Genomic DNA, 4,063 nt, shown 5'->3' with positions numbered 1-4,063 from the left:
CCCGCCCACTCTGGAATCTTCCGGAAGTTTCCGGAACCTTCTGGCATCTTCCCTCCAGGCAAGGCCACAGCAGGGCTGTGCCAGGGGAACCCCCACCTCACGAGGCCTGTGGGGCTCTTCTGGAGAAGGGGGCAGCGGCAGCCGCGGAGCATGGCCCGCTGTCTGCAACGGGCACTGCGGGAGGCGGAGGAGCTGCCGCCAAAGCCGAGCAAACGCTGGCACGGTGCCGTGCGGCAGCGCGAGCCTCCCCGAGGGATGCCCAAAATGCCTGTCCCAGTCATGAGGAAGGGACAGGGTTCCCTCCATCAACCAACCAAGACAGAGCCTGCAAACCTCAACAAAGAAAATCTCCAGAAAGGAGTTAATTAAAGAGTTCCAGTTCCCTCCAATGCAGACCCTGGTCCTTTGTGAGCGCAAAACTAAGCCTGAGCGTTCCCACTGCTAATTATGAATAAGTTGAGGGGCTCTTTGATATTACTGCCGTGCTTCATGCTGTTGCCACATCATGCAGACAACACCAGCATAAAACCTCTGGTGTGTTGGCTGCAGCCTCTTCCCTCCCTTGTTTTGTTTTGTCTGGTGACTGCAAGCTTTAGCAGCAGTCAGCAATTCTCTGGAACTGAAGCTGTAACTGCTTTCTCCAGGAAATTCTCAAAATTGCACCATGTGAACCTAGGCCTGTAAGGGTGACAGGGAAATTTCAAATTGTTTTTTCCTCCTAAACAAGTGAGTGGGTCCACAGGTATAAAGCCATGGTGGCAAATGTGTTTTCTCTTTCACCATGGTTCATCAGAGGCTCTCACAGCTCGTGGCTCTTTCAGCACAAGGTGAGTTCAGTGAGTAGATATGTGGTGATGTATGCCCACAAGGAAAGTGGCTGCAAAGCTCAGAAACACAGACTGAACTTCCAGAGCCTATCTCTGCTTGAGGGTTCACCGAGTTATGCACCAAGTGCTGAAATATGTGGTCACCTCCTAGCTCAGCTATTGCAAAAATGGTGAGAAGGTGACAGCACTTTGCGTTCTAATGGTTCCTTTCAGCGCTCAGTGCCAGCTCATGCAGCACCATTTGCTAATGCCAAGTCCATGTGGGATGTTGAAGCAGGACGTGGTGCCAGTGGCCAGCACTGGCTGGACGCCTTTCTGCTGGAGGTGCAGCTCCGCACACAGTTGGCATCACACACACAGAAAAAGAATTCCGGACTTTAGTTGGGCTCAATGTTGCAGACACGTGACAACCATCAACTTCTCCACGGACTGCATGGAGCAGCAGCAACAAAACAAAACACATCATACGCGTGAATACCTGGAGCTGCTTCCTCACATACCATCACATTCCAGGACTCTCCCTTTGCAAACTTGCCGGCTTGGTGCAGCAAGAGATCTCCTTGCCCCATTTGGTTAGGTTAAACATGGGTGCCAGCGTGTACTCGCGTTTGGCATTGGTTCTCCCCTAAAATCCCCCGTGAGAACACTCAGAGCAGCTGTGAGATACTCCCTTGGGTCTATTCCAGAGAGGGGATACTGTCTCTGTCCAGTCCAACGGAGAACACTGGTCTTGGCCTTCCAAGCTCAGCCCGTCACGGCCAGCTGCCAAGAGACCCTAATATGAGCATCTCACTGGAGCATTAATAGGAAGCAGAGAGCATTATCTGTGCAAGGGAATGACTGCTTCAAACAAGGACGAAATCAGAAAGCAGAAAATTAGAGCTTCAACCATAAAGTTCAAAGAACACAGGGAAAAAGCATGAAAAATAATTTTGACACTTTGAAGTAGAACTCAATTGTTCCATTAAACTGTATTTTTAATAAAAAATAACAATAACAGCATTCCAAATATCTATTTTATAAGCTTTACTAATGTATATTTTTTTAATACATGTCAGAAATTCTTACTTGAGGCAAATGCAATATTTATAGAAAGCAAGAGACTTCAAAACAACTCCAGAGACTTTAAGCTCTCGATTTATTCACAGATTTAGAATAACTCAGGAATACAAAATGACAAAATGTACATTTTTTATATTGTTTACTAATGTATTGTCTCTTGTCCCTGATCCGTCATTTTCCTGACTGGAGGAAACACATTCAGCTTCTTCACTCCCTTTAATGCTACACACTTCTGGAGGGAAATATTCCCATTTGGTGAAAATCTATCACAATTCTGTCTTGCAGAAAATCACTCCCAGAGAATTATGTGAAGATCATTAATAAATACATTTTTGCAATGACAGTCATTTCTTCTTTGGTCATGATTTGTATCTATTATTTGCTTCAGTCTTTCCAATTCCCAGAGAAACTGCAGGCAAGAGTGAAGAAGAGAAGAGGCGGTGCAGCTTCAGACCAAAACCAGAACAGAGGTTTGCCGGTGGCATAAAGGTTAACGAGACGTTGGAAGTTGGTTAACCCCCAGTGAGACGTGTCACTCGGTGGAAGGACACCCTCGCTATCTGTGAAAGCCCACCCCTGCCACGTGTGGGTTGTGTTCAGAAGTGAGGAGCGGGTTTCTGGAGGACTGTGTCTCTCCTCCCAGCTCAGACGCTGCATTGTTTAAAAAATAACAATGATCGGCTCCTTTTAGATCTGTGTGATAGTCTTCCGTCTGGAAGCATCTCCTAAATTGCAGAATTTCCAGTTTCTTTCTGCCTCTTCCATCAGGAGATGAGCACGTTTCGCTTCTGCTGGCAGTGTTGTACCCAGGCAGTTTCTCATTCTCACACATTTTTTCATTGTACTAGAGTGCTCCTATATTTTTACAGCCATACCTAAACACTGTTGTAACTGAACACTGGGAAATTTTGGAGTCTGTAACACCCTACCTATGGCACAGGGACAACAGGATTAAAGAGGAAGCCGTCAAAAGCCCAAGAGAGCCTTGGAGGGTGAGCTAAGTCTGTGGTCCTGGGCTCTGGGGGCACAAAGTCGTGATACTCAGTTGCAAATCCCTCAATGCAACAGGAAAATTTCCAAACCAACACCATGTTTTGCTAAGAAACCATAAACACTTTTGTACTTGCTTCTCCTTTTTATTTCAGCACCATGTAAGTTTTAGAGTGCAAATTGTCTGGTGATCTTCTGAAAAGTAATATAGCCTCTGATTTTGGGGTGTAAATTTATGGCACATACTTCACTATGTGCCTAGCAGACGACACTGGGAAGCACAGGAATTTGTGACCCACATACACAAATAACTATATGTGCAGCATGATAGAGATCTGGACAGACACAAGGTTATTTTTCTTTTCCAGGAAAATCCTGGATCAGAATTAGTCAAAAAGACATGTTACCCTGGCAAAAGATGAGTCCAGAGCTCTCCCAAGTGTATTGCTGATGAATCAACAGTGAGAGCACTCAGCCAGCTCAGTGCTGTGCTAGATACACAGCAATAAATGATGTACTTTTGCTACACAAATTGCAGCAGTGAGGAAACGCTGTGAAACCGTTGAAAGATGATTAGCACACCAGTTCACTGTGCTACTACAGTCTTTCTTCTCTCATTAGACTTCCCCTGATGTTTCCAATTTCTACCCAAGTCCTAGTCAGCCAAAAAGGTTCAGTATCTGATGAAAGACCACACGTTTTGCCTACTCAGTTTCCTGACAGAAAAGAAACAAGTTTAACGTTATGCTTCCAGCTGGACCTACATGGGCTCTGCAAAGATGCAGCATCTGCCCAAGATTCGGCCAGGAACTACAGCCCTCGACTCGAGTATGTTTGAACCACACATGTCATCAGGGCTACATCTCCTGTGGAAGCAACCTGCACCCATAATGACAGCTACCAGTGCTCACAAAAGCAATTACAATATTTTGGCAAAAAATAATGTTGCAAACCATAGCAAATTAACATTGCTAAGCTCAGCCCTAATTCAAAGGAGTGCCCAAAGGTAAGATGACAATTTGCCCTGTCTTCTTCCAAGCCAGCAGCCGCACTGATCACAAGCTGTAAGAGAACTGTGCTCTGCAGCTGCACGTTCTCTTTAAAATGTTGGTGAACTTACCATAGGCATCTTCTTCAAATCATCTCAGAGAGTTTTTTACTATTATAAATAAGGGCTTTTAAAA

Source organism: Apaloderma vittatum, unplaced genomic scaffold, assembly GCF_000703405.1.
Source record: "Apaloderma vittatum isolate BGI_N311 unplaced genomic scaffold, ASM70340v1 scaffold3407, whole genome shotgun sequence".
NCBI lineage: Eukaryota > Metazoa > Chordata > Aves > Trogoniformes > Trogonidae > Apaloderma > Apaloderma vittatum.
The sequence above is the reverse complement of the archived record's forward strand: the minus strand, read 5'-3'. Positions refer to the sequence as shown.